Below are 13801 nucleotides of genomic sequence, written 5' to 3' on the forward strand. Positions count from 1 at the left end.
ACTACCCAACACATCTGTGCAAAGCTTTATCGGATTTTCATAGTCGTTTCCATTTCGCGACCGATCGGAGCTTACTTTCTGAACGCCCCTCGTACAATCCTGTTACTAAACCATATCGTCAGGATTCGCTTGCCAATTACATTATATTGATGATTAATGTTTCCTTTGAAGAGTAGAAAATGGCTAGTGAATAGCAAATGAGATCTTATGAAAAAAGACCCTGTTTACCTAATAATAATGCTCAGTTTTGTCCACTACACGTCGAACAAAACCAGTTCATAAATGCAGACAATAATAAACTCGTGTGGAATGCTGTTAATCACATTGTTTGACATTCCAAATACGCCACCTCAACTGACGGTGAAGAGGACACTGCCACAAAGATTCGACAATCCATTTAAAGCTGTAAAACACTCCTATAGCACAGAAGCAGGCAGTTCAACTCTCCACATATCAGTGCCAGATTCGTCTTAATCGTCAACACAGACCTACTTTGACGATGAAGTGGTAAAATTAAGTGCAGTTATTCGCGTTTAGAAAAAGCGTTTGGCGTATCAGAATGTACACATCTCTAGATTTCATGCAAGACTGTTATTGGACAAGGAAAGTGTCTATCATTTTAAGTACAGACGCAACAGAAACTGTATCAGAAGGATCAAGTGAAGAAGGACAAACAAATTTTGAGCACCATAAGATCCCAATATTGAAAAAAAGATGCCATTGGCTTGTTAAACCAGATTAGCATGTCATCTGTAAGATGAAAAGACAAAAAAAAGCTGTTTGCTCTAAATTTATTGTACTCGTGTTACACCACTCAGGCATACAGGTTTTGTCAGAACGTCTTCTGTTTCCATCAATGTGTACATCACAAAGGTATGTTAAAGGCATACACATAAAATGTGGGATAAGTGACAATATGTTCCACCTTTTAAAGCGGAGGGTACAGCATTTCTCCAATACTCTCATAAACTAGTGCATATGTCATTGGATGAAAAGTCTCTAATGGCGAAGTTAACATATGACATCACTTCTGATAGTTGATTGGCGACTCCATAGAGTGCTGTGCGCACAACGACCGTATGATAAAAAAAAAAATAGAAGGAAGGCAGCGTTGGCCGTAATTTTGATGATTTATTAACAGCAAAATCGATTTTCGATCACATAATGATCATCTTCATTGCTTTTGCGTACAAATTAAAGGCCGTAGGCACTGGTGTCCGGTTATTAGCAGTAACAGAAGCTATGAAACGATCACGATAACTGGTCCAGTATCGTGATCATTTCATAGTTTCTGTTACTGCTAATAATTAGACACCAGTGCCTACGAGCTTTAATTTGTAAGCTAAAGCACTGAAGACGATCATTATGCGATCGAAAACCGATTTTTTTAATAACTCATCAAAATTACGGCCAACGATGACCTTCCTTCTAATTTTCCTTCTGACAATGTTATTGGCTTTGAGGACTTCGGGTTTACACTCACAGTATATTTCTCCCACTATTGGGCAGTTGTTTGTCCCACTAAGAATAATATAAGGATGAAGGTCGTACTTGAGGCAGAGGGCAAAAATGACTAAAACACAATAGGCCTATGAAACGGCAAATGGTGCGTTGATCCCTATTGCATGTAGAGGTACATGTCTGTGCTTCTTATGTGTGAATGTATGTGTTTATATTCCGCTGATATCAACGTGATAAGCTGCAGTTCTATCCAACATCACAAGTGTTTCTTCACGAATGTATTGTAACTTGCCAGTGGATTCATGAAATTTATTCCCACTTTTAGAACATTTTTTAGAAACATCTATGTCTTGTGATGTTACACAAACTCCTCGAGCCAAAAAGTAATTCAAATTTCTCGTAAATCACGTAGGAAATGGGTGCAAAACAACACCGTGCTACGATGCATCTGAAGTTCTCCTTTCTCGCCGCTTGGAGTGTTAGTGTCGCTCCAGCTGCCAAATAGTAAAAAATTTTACAGCAGAGAGCGTCGCCACTGTTATGTTAGACTGTGGTAGTACGTAATGTTTCGAATTGCCGTTTGTTATGTACATAGTTTTCTATGAAATGTTTCAGGAAACTCTTTTCTGTGATGTAAAAATTTATTTTACTTGATTATTAAACTATTTCTTACTCCGACCATTAGCCATGTGTCCCTTGTGTGTTGTAGGTTTTGTGATTGATGCAGCGTACTGCAAGCAGCAGAATGGTCCACATTCATGTAGGGAAGAAGCAGAGATGGTGTTATGTAGCAGAGATGGTGTTATGTGTATAGCCAAGAAGATGTAAATGCTCGAGAGACAGCACGGCTGTACCAAAACAAGTACCCTCACAGACACCGCCTTGCAGCCAGGCGGACGCGCGTGTACGAAGCTCTCACTAAGTTAAGCGATTAATATTGAAGTAGGAGCTAATTTAATTAATATTACATTTTAGACTAGCGCATTTACTTCTTATCTAATCTATCTATTGAAGATTTCGCTATTCTAAACGTAATTACGCCGCAAAGGAAGTATTTCGTAAAGGCCGGCGGTTCCGAGTTTGTTTACATACTTAGGCGTAAATTTCGTACGAGCGTAGATATTTGTTTTTGACTAGACTTAGCACTTCAAAGTTAAATTAATTTGTGTCTCTCAACCAGAATTTGTGTGGTTAATTAAAAGTTTCTGAAGCAAGTTTATAAGTTTGTTTGCATTTGTGTTTAGTTACGTATTAGTACAGGTTACGAAACTATTGTGTTGTTGAAGTTACTTTTTACTTTTATGTTACGTTTTACTATCAAACCATGTGTGACAAGTGTGGTGGTTGCCGTAGAAATTTGAAAGAGGGGGTGTTCTGTATAGACTGTAGGTTGTGGTTTCATTGGGGCGAGTGCAGCGGAGAGGAAACGAGGGTAGATAATGAGGCATTTCCATGGCAGTGTAGGTTATGTAGAAAGGACAGAAAAATCGCGGAACATGAGGCAAAGATTTGTGCCCTTAAGGCCGAATTAGAAATCGTGAATTTGGAATTATGTAAACTAAGGGAGGAAAAGGACTCTGGGCGCTGGGAAAAGGTAGCAAGCAAAGGGCGAAAAAGGGAAATAATTGATAAAACTTCTGAAATTCAGTTAGCAAATCAGTTTGGCTTGCTATCTGAAGTAGTGGAGGAAGGGCCTCATTCAGATGTAGCTGAATGTCGGTTGAAGCAGAATACTAGCTTAAAGAAAAAAGGCAGATCGTGATCAAACCAGAATAGGAAAAGAAAAATTCTGCTTATAGGTAGCAGTCATGGGAGGAGTGTGAGCCAGCAGCTTCAAGAGAAATTAGGGACAGAGTACCAGGTCACAATTTTTTTGAAACCAAGTGCTAGCCTTAGCCAGGTGACAGAAAACTTAGGTCAGCTGTGCAAGGACTTTGAGAAGAAAGATCAGGTAATTATAGTTGGGGGAGCAGGAAACAGCCTGGCTATGAATCCAAGATATAGTATTAGAAGTGACCTGGATAAAATAGGAGCAGAAACTGGGCACAAGAATGTGGGGTTTGTGGAGGTCTTTCAGCACCATGATCAGCCCTGGATAAACACTGCTGTAAGGCATGTTAACATTGAGCTGCACGGGATGCTCCAGAGACCGGCAAAGTCTCACATGAATGTTGTTCCAGTTGATGCTATTGGTAGATGGGGTTACATTACACATGGCCTGCACCTTAATAGGAAGGGGAAAGATAAGTTAGCTTCTCTATTAGCAGGTACTGTAAGGGCCACAGGTACTGTAAGGGCCACAGTCACACAAGGGGTGAACCCTGTGGTTATTAGGACCAGGCAGACAGGTTTTTTAGGTTAAAGCCAAATTCCAGACAGACAACAACCAAGGAAAACAGAAGAAAAGAAACTTCATGCACAGCAAATAGGGGTAAAGCTAAGGGTGGTATCAACTTACTTCACCAAAATATCAGGAGAATAAAAAATATAGTAGATGAGCTGACAGTGTGTTTAGATGATCTCGAACATAAGAATTAGATTGATATACTTTGTCTGTCTGAGCACCATGTAACTATGGGGATGGAAAATGCCAATATAAGTGGGTATAAATGGCTCAAATGGCTCTGAGCACTATGGGACTTAACATCTATGGTCATCAGTCCCCTAGAACTTAGAACTACTGAAACCTAACTAACCTAAGGACAGCACACAACACCCAGCCATCACGAGGCAGAGAAAAGCCCTGACCCCGCCGGGAATCGAACCCGGGAACCCGGGCGTGGGAAGCGAGAACGCTACCGCACGACCACGAGATGCGGGCTAAGTGGGTATAATTTAGCATCTTACACTTGTAGATCTAGTATGGATAAAGGAGGAGGCCATTTTCATAAAACAAGGGTATAAATACAGAACTGTTGGAGTAAGCAAATTTTGTGTTGATCAGCACTTTGAGGTTTGTGCATGTGAACTTCAGCTAGGTAATGTTGTGTTGATATTAGCAACAGTGTACAGGTCTCCATTAGGAGATTGGGGGCTATTCATAAATAAGTTTAACTCCCTATTATGCTGTCTGTCAAACAAAAAGAAGAAGTTATTAATCTGTGATGATTTCAATGTTAACTTTCTAAGCAATTCTGATAGGAAAAGTGAACTATAAGTGTTGTTAACAACATGTAACTTAAAATCAGTGTTCAATTTCCCTACACGTATAGCTCAGGACAGTAGTACCCAATAGATAATGTATTTGTACAACAAGGGGATGTAGTACAAACACATGCTTTCCCTGTGGCAAATGGATCATCTGTCCATGATGCACAACTGATTAACTTACAAAACCTAACAGGGTGTACACTTCAGATACCATTAAGTAAAAGTGAGAGGGTGCTCAACCCAGTATCTATAGATCACTTCAGAGAAAGTTTAGGAAATGTAAACCGGGAAGATGTGTAATATAATTAGACAAATGCTAATGATAAATGCAGCATATTTCTTGATAAATTTATATCCCTTTTTGAACATTGTTTTCCAAAGAAAACTACTAAATGTAACAGCATAAACTTTTTAAAGAAACCTTGGATTACTACAGGTATTAAAGTGTCTTCAGAAAGAAAAAGAAAACTGTATGAGACAGCAAGAACTAGTAAAGATCCAGAAGTAGTTTCACACTACGACACCATTTTAACCAACAGTACACAGGTAGTCAATGTATTTAACAATCACTTCTTAAGTGTAGGAGAAAAAATTGGTGAGAATAGTTCAAAAGAAAAAGCCAGGCAGTACATGGAAGAGTCAGCTTTGAAAAATTTTAGACAGATTAAGTTTCATCTAACAACCTCTTGTGAAATAAGGAAAATTAATAAATCTTTGAAAAATAAATGTTCTGTTGAAGTAGATGACATCTCAAACAAGTTATTAAAACAATGTGGAGCCATTACAGCTGATGTTTTGAGTCACATATGTAATGCATAACTGACTCAGGGTATTTTTCCAGACAGGCTAAAATATGTCACTGTCAGGCCTCTCTACAAAAAGGGGGAAACCACAGAAGTCAGTAATTACTGGCCAGTATCCTTGCTTACAGTATTTTCAAAAATCTTTGTGAAAGTATTGTTCTCAAGGGTGGTTAGCCATCTCAACAGTAATGGGATACTTAGTAAATCACAGTTCAGATTTCAGTAGTGCTGTTCCACTGAGACCGCAATATACAATTTCACTGTACACATAATAGAGTCATTAAATAGTAAAATGTCACCTGTAGAAATATTCAGTGACTTATCCAAAGCATTTGATTGTGTGAACCATGACATTATGTTAGAGAAATTACAATTCTATGGTATAAATGGAACAGCATATGAGTGGTTTAAGTGAAATCTACAGAACAGGAAGCAAAAAGTCTGTTTATATGCTTCAAGTGATTCAAAGGAGTTTGCCACTTCATCTAACTGGAGTGAAGTTACATTAGGTGTTCCACAAGGTTCGATCATGGGTCCCCTACTGTTCTTGATATGTGTGAATGACCTCGCTTCTTATGTGAAACAAGATGCTGAACTGACACTGTTTTCTGATGATATAAACATAGTTATTAATCCAGTAAAAGAAAGTCCAATAGAAAGTGATACAAATAAGGTTTTTGGAAAAGTTATTAATTGGTTTTCTGCTAATGGGCTTGCTCTGAACTTTGAAACAACACAACACATCCAATTTTCTACTGCAAAAAGTATAATCCCTTCAATAAACATAACACAACAAAAGAAGTCAGTAGCCAGGGTAGAGCATACTAAGTTTCTGGGTGTACATATAGATGAGAATCTTAATTGGAAAATTCATATTTTGGATCTCCTAAAGTGACTAGGTTCAGCATCTTTTGCAATCAGAATAATTACCAATTCTGGGGATGTAGAAATTAGTAAGCTAACATACTTTGCATACTTCCACTCTCTGATGTCATAAGGAATAATATTCTGGGGCAATTCAACATATAGGCAAAAGGTATTCACTGCTCAAAAGAAAGTAGTTAGAATAGTGTGTGAGGTTCATAGTCGCACATCTTGTAGGCATCTGTTTGAAAGGTTAGGAATTCTTACAACTGCTTCACAGTACATTTACTTAGTAATGAAATTTTTTCACAACGACGTGGACCAGTTTAAAATCAACAGTTACATTCATGATTACAATACCAGAAAAAAGAAGGACCTACACTATTCTTTACTTAACCTATCTTTGGCACAGAAAAGGGTAATATGTGCTGCTATAAAACATTTTGATAAATTACCAGATGAAATAAAATATCTGACAGACAGCAGTAATAGTTTCAAAAACAAGTTGAAATCATACCTCCTTGACAATTCCTATACCATAGATGAATTCTTGAATATGAGTAAATAAATCTGGAGATATAATATATGCATTTTGTGCCATTTAAGGGAATGGGATAGATATTAAAGGGAATGGGATAGATAATAGAAATATTTAGGTATAACACTATAATGTAAACAAAAAAAGGAAAAAAACCTTGTTTCCTGTGCACATTTCTTGTGCATTTGACATGTTCCATATCATAACGTTTTTTCCATGCTATTGATCAATGGGACACGTAACTAACTAACTAACCAACTAACATCACACAACATTTCAAGCAACTATGATTACAAAAGTTAATAAATCGGTCAAGAAGGCTAGGAAACTGTTTCTGCTAAATAGAACAGGGAAGCAGGTATTAACATCTCACTTAGACAGTGATCTGACATCACATACTTTCAGTAAGATGGATGTGGAGAATTATGAGCAAAGTTTAAGCAATTGTAAATTGTGGTCTGGAGAGTTATTTGCCTAGTAAGTGGATAAGGGGTGGAAAAGACTTACCATGGTTTAATAACCTGAGAAAATTCTGGTTGTATGTAAAATCGCTAAGTATGTCTAAGGCTTCGTTTCAGTTCCTTGTTGACCAGTCTGGTGTGGCAGTTGAAGATAGCAAAAGGAAAGCCGAAGTTTTAAATTTACGTTCAAGAAATCATTCACACAGGAGGATTGCACAAGCATACCGTGTAATGTTGTTGCATTAATTTGTGGTGTAAAGTGGGTTAAAAGCTGTGAGCTGTCTGGGGAAGTTGACCTTGCATTACTGTGCAACTGTTTCAACAGGTATCCAGTCTAGCTTACCAAATTCCCAACCAAACTAACATTAATTATAATCTTTTAATAGTCATATGACAACCAGTGATATATATAAAAAAGAGAATTTAAACAAAAAGAAATAAATCAGTTTATATTTGGAAATTTATTTTAACATTGATCATTGAAATTTCAGCATCTTAAACTTGATTCATAACTAAACTGGTGCCTTATTTAGGATTGTGAAAATGTGAGACTGTAATCTTACGGAACACATCAAATATGGAGCCAAGATTGGGAGAGTGCATACAACACTGCTTTCATAAAATAACACACGAAAAACGTTGAAACATATGCAAGAGGAAATTAACCACAACCAACCGATTCAATTTTCACCCAAAGAATTTACGTTCGTAGCACAATCCTGTCCGTCATGTAATTACCACACACTGGTATACTAAATTCATACTAACTCCCTGTTAAATCTTCCCGAAAAGAATAGCTGAGGGCTACTTTGATGATTACACCACATGCTTCACGTGGTCAACTTGATTTACACAAAGAGTGTACCTCCACAATAATTTTGATCATTAAAATAAATTAGATCAAAAAGCAATTTACAAAAGAAAAACTGCGAACTAGTTACTATCGTCTTACTATTAACATGATGGGTCAAACAATTGTATAAGCACGTGGTACTGGTCTCACAAAGTACACCCCACGTGGGTTGAACATAAAGAAAAGTTGCTATATTGAAAAATATTGTCAAGACGAGACATAATAATCTCACGCACATTCGCATTTAAGATTGATAATCTTAGTTACAGTTACTGATCAACATGTGGTTCCACTTTACTCACAAAGTAGTGACAAAGCAACTACCAGAATATATTCTGAACTTCACACTCGAAATACACTGCGTTGCAATTTATGATAACATTAGATATTTTAGAGCTAAACCTGAAATAAAGGTGATTAAATTTTCAGTTAGGCTGAACTTAAGAAATCCATTGTCCTACAGACTTAGCAGAGACGTGCTTAGCCGGAGATCTTACCACTTCAGACGCTCGCCGCAGACCGACTGGCGTGCTCCCTTCCTGAGGGTGCCTCACAAATACAAACGGAAGTGACCAGAGAGGCAGCTTCCTATACCAACATGACAAGGGATGGACAGGACCATACTAAGAATAGAAACCTCTTTGCTTTTAGAAAGTGTAGCTACCTGTTCCGACGTTGGTCCTACTGTTCTCTAGCAGACAGGCTTGTCTGCTACCATCCAGCATGCAACTAGAAATACATTTGCTCATTGATTCTTTCACACAGAAGGGAAGGGGGGTGACAGTATCTTATCATATACAGTGTGTAAAAGAAAGCGGATGTAGGTTCCGTATGAGACTGTGTGACATGAATTACATGTAAACTGTGTTTTAAAGTGTAGTAGTGTGACAGATCGTTCTTGTTTCTGTGTAAAAGTAACACGTTTCACTGCTCAGTCTCCTCCCAGATAGTCAGAAACACCACAGTACATTTATAAGAGGAATTTATGCCGTAAATGACAACAGAGTTAAGAAATTAACATGAAAGGAATCCAACAGAGACCTTTCAACCGTCATCTGACCATCAGACAGACTCCTGAATGGACGGCATAGTAATAAGCATACTTGGCAACGCTCCAGGAAAAGACTGTGCAGGGAATTTTCAGGCCATGCTAGGACATTCCCAAGCAGGCTTCTCACACCCATCTTAAACCAAAATGTAAAGAAAAGGCAAAAGGTCACCAGCTACTTGCTAAAACACAATAATTTCAACACATCTTTAGAATCTACCAATTTCAAAGAGAAAAAGAAACAATTTGTGACACCTATTTAAAAGATAGTGTAGACCTAATTCGGTCAGCAAGTGAAGACAATGGTTCCTGTGTCATTAATATGGAAACAATTTCTGGTTGTTACCCTTATGGAGTTCACCAGTATTTGCTCATTGCAAGACCCAACTGATCACAGGAAAATTTATGACTGTTTATTAACCAGTAAAATTTATGAAAATAGCAAAGGTGCCACAGCAATAAAAAAACATGAAAACATCAGTATTATAAAGCAGAACATTACAATGCACAATCTGCAAAAGCAAAAAAACATAAGAGAAAAAACATATTTTACAAAGTGGTTATCGCAAAAAAATTCTATATCTTATAAAACTAATAATTTGTAGAATTAAAATAACTTTGTGGCACTAATTTAATCACTCTACTGTATTTCAGTTAGTTAGCAAACAACGATCACTGTGTCATTATACTGAAACTACAATTAATTATGTGATTGTTACACTTAAGGGGTTCCTCACTATAAATATGCCCCATGCAAAGGCTAATCGATCACAGTCCAATGAGAATGAATAGCTAACTGACTGATAAACGAAGCAATGCCACAGGAATGAATTTACAAAACAAAATATCAGAAATCTAATACATCACACAAGAACAAACATTGATCAATAAAATAGCTCTGAAAGTACAATAGTCAACGTCTAAAAAAAACACCAATAAATAAAACACCTGCAAAATACAAGAGTCAAAGTCTAAAAAAAACAATAAATAGAACACCTGCAAAATACAAGAGTCAGTCTAATAAACACCAATAAATCGAACCCCTGCAAAACACATGAGTCAAAGTTTCTCTGACAGAAACACACATATATGCATCGAACTAATAACCGTATGATCACTGTTCCGAGGCACAATATAAGGGGGGGGGGGTTTGTCGCCGCAGCTGTCAGTAGGGATTTTTGTCCATCTGTTGCGTGCAATCCCGCCGTCTCTGCCCTCTCATGAAGTTTCTCTTGGTGGTCCGTGTCACGTACATCTCGATTTGGTTCCATGTTTGCGTTGTCAAATTCGTGTGGTATCCCCGTTTGACACGCCAGGTTGATATTCCTGGGCAAGGATGACACTTAATGGCTCTTCTTTGTGCCACCCTTAGCAACCAGAGAACACTGAACCATGGTTTACTGTCGCTTGACAGTGGGCATCCGCCAGGAAATGTTGATAGGCGTCGTTGAAGTCTGCCAGTTTCTCTGGACAGTATGTGTCAAAAGGCTCCATGCCCCTTGTGTTGTTAAATTCTAGAGTTATCCTCAATTGGCTCGCCGGTTTGATATTCCTGGGCAAGGATGACACTTAATGGCTCTTCTTTGTGCCACCCTTAGCAACCAGAGAACATCAAACTATGATTTACTGTCGCTTGACAGTGGCCATCCGCCAGGAAATGTTGATAGTCGTCATTGACGCCTGCAAGTTTCTCTGGACAGTACCTGTCAAAAGGCTCCACGCCCCTTTATCCCCTGTCTTCTGTCGTTTCACCGCGGCCGTCTCGTCACGGTCGCGTGCGTGTGGTGCGTTGCCAGCAGATGGATTTCCGCGCGGTGGACCGCTCGGCCATCTCAGGTCATCGCCTCCACGAAGGGTCGCACTGGTGCGGCCGGCCATTAGCTCCGGGCGCAAGGGAAAGTGTTTGTCCCATACCCTTCTTTTGTGGTCGACCGCGCTCCTGAAGTGGCCCGGTTGACAGTGTGTCCTGCTGGAAAACCCGCCAGTTTACAACTAGTCCTCCTCCTCTCTGCTCCCGCTGTCTCGTAAGAGTTTAGCCGGTTCGCTTTCACGTTCTCAACTGCATTCACAGAAACTGTTCATCATAGTTATGTGATTACAAAATGTCATACATAATACCACTTAGTATTGTCTTTCACAATTTTTAAGAACAAAAGTGAGACTTAATTTTTTTAATAAAAACGATAGATGAATCGACAATATAAAAATAAAAGTTAAATGACTTGACAATATAAAAAATTAAAGTGAAATGACTTGACAGTATAAAAATAAAAATTAAATGAACTGACAATATAATATCTAAATCCACATCACTAATGTGGTTCACTTGCGTTTTAATAAATCAAATGCTACTTATTAATTCACTAAAATGAATAGGATTATGCCTTGTGCAAGTATAGGTCAGGACAGCATAGGGTTCACATGTTATTTACACACACACATGCACACCTGTTGTCTATTCTACAAACTAACTACCCATAAACATGTATTACTCAAAATTCTACTTCAATCCATTACTAGTTAATCCAACAAGCTACTTCAATGCTACTTCAACACAGTGTTTATACCACTACAACGTTGTTCTAAATCGTCCTCTTCTTGACGCTTGCGGCATATGTCTTGTCACATGATAAATATGGAGAAAATTCCCTTAAACATACATAGTAAAAAGAACAATGGTTATTTACACGCCAAAACATTTATACCAATTGACACACCTGATGAGAGACTCGCAATTATACATTTATCATACTCATATGTTTATACATAAAACAGTAAGCCAATTTCATCTAAAATTACGTTATCACAAGAATTAATAACATAGATGACTCTGAGAAGGGTAAAAATATTTTTTCATACCGGTTATACTACCTTTTCTTACCCATTTTGCTGCAATTTCGTTACTTCTTTAAGTTACCTTTCGCTTCCAAATCAGTTATTTCGCCTGTGGTGGTTATTCTGAATTCATTTCTCATGAATGGCAAAGTTGTGATCTCCTCTAATCTGTAAAAGAGTTTCATCTTAACATCCTATTGAACTTACAACTGACACAAAAGATCCGAATCCTCCTGTAGTTTAAATGACAAATGTTTTGCTTCATCCTTATTACCTTAAACCAAGCTTTCCTTCGGTCCCATAATCGAAATTGTTTAATCTTCCTCTACCATCAAGAGGGAAATTTCCTCAGTACAAATCATATAGGCTGCAGTGCATCCCGCACCAGCGAAAACAGTAAGCTGTAATGCTCACAGCATCAGCAAAACATATAAACGTCGCTTTTCTAGGACAAGTATTAATGCAGAATAATTTTTTAGGCTTTGGCTCAACATCAATCAAGACTACAGAAAGGATCCATATTTCTGTTCCATTCTCCATTTGCTGAAAAACTACTCGTATTTGACTACCACAATAATATTTCAGGGCCACATAAATTACACAAACCTCAATTCTTCTTTCACCTTGAAGGGAATCAATATACTGACGAAATCCACAGACAGCACTTTACATACTCAGCTATAAAGAACAAAAAAGACATATATATCATCAATATTAACATATCATCGCATATTGGGAAGCCATTGGTTAAACAATCGTATTATCGCATCCTGTTTTCAAGTTTCTAAACTTACTTATTCCTTTCTCAGAGTTCTCCTATCTTAAAATATTCATACAGCAAGCATACTATAGTAAGAGATCCTCATTTATACTGACATATATAGAATAGTAATAGATAGATAGTAGCACTGAAAGTAGAAAATCGGAAACACGGCTACTAACAGCTGGGGACCTGGGTTTGCCAGACCCATAATACCCACAGATCGGATATTCTCCTGAGTTTTGCATTAATTCAACAAAAACCTTGCTTCTCTCAGAAGCGACTCTTTTCAATTTACACAAAAAACATAAACAGCATTTCACTTGTTCACAAAGAAACCTTTTATCTTCTCATTTGAACCAACCTAAATCCTAATTGCACAAGGAAAGAAAAAAAACTAAAAACATCACTTCAATCAATCACATAGAAACATCTTTATCATTATTTTTACCAACATATTATTCAAAATGCATATGTCACAAATGTAAACTAATCAATTCTTTCTCCTCACCGTCCTCTCTACTCCTCACTGTCCTCTCTATATACCCAATGTACTCGTTTGCCATGTCGCTCATTTGCTCCGATTGGGCGCCTCCTGCGCTGATCATTTGTCATTGCCGGTTTTGTTCATTTCCATTTGCTGGATTATGTCTAGGGTTGGCCGGCCGAATTTCAACATCATGTGGTGCTCCGCCTACAACCTATTCCCACCGTGTTCAGCATAGTATCGATACTGGTTGCCGTACCTGTTGCGTCCACGATCTTGTCCATGTCCTCGATCATTTCTGTTGTTCCACCTGTGTTCGCGACTGTCACCCCAGTTCCTATACGGGCGGTCTCGATTATTGTTCCGTACGCGTCGCGACGACCAGTCACGCCGTTGATTAGTACTACTGCCACGACTGCGATCGCGCTGCTGTGCCCAGTAATAACTTTGTGCCTGATTAGGCGGGCATTCTGCTGTATTATATTCCAACTCCTGGAGAAGTGTCTTAAACGTTGCCACGTCCTCTTTGCATCGTCCCGCA

The sequence above is a fragment of the Schistocerca piceifrons genome, chromosome 1 (assembly GCF_021461385.2).
Source record: "Schistocerca piceifrons isolate TAMUIC-IGC-003096 chromosome 1, iqSchPice1.1, whole genome shotgun sequence".
NCBI lineage: Eukaryota > Metazoa > Arthropoda > Insecta > Orthoptera > Acrididae > Schistocerca > Schistocerca piceifrons.